Source organism: Artemia sp. Qi Xiang Cuo, chromosome 3, assembly GCF_049724085.1.
Source record: "Artemia sp. Qi Xiang Cuo chromosome 3, ASM4972408v1, whole genome shotgun sequence".
Classification (NCBI taxonomy): Eukaryota; Metazoa; Arthropoda; class Branchiopoda; order Anostraca; family Artemiidae; genus Artemia; species Artemia sp. Qi Xiang Cuo.
In genome coordinates this window covers 24,853,412-24,853,614 of record NC_142796.1, presented here as the reverse complement: position 1 = coordinate 24,853,614, position 203 = coordinate 24,853,412, and positions in this window count along the sequence as shown.

The following is a 203-nucleotide window of genomic DNA, read 5'->3' as shown; positions in this document are numbered from 1 at the left end:
GTGTGTGTGTGTGTGTGTGTGCATGCATGTGCGCATGTATATGTGTGTTATTAACAAAAATTTGTAATTTATTATGCATTGTTTTGTAAATAATGCTATAAGCAAAAATTTGTAATTTGTTATGCATTTGTTTGATAAATTCGAATCCAATTAAGAAAAAAAAAATGTTTGATAAAAAAATAAAAGTGTGTTATAATTGTGAT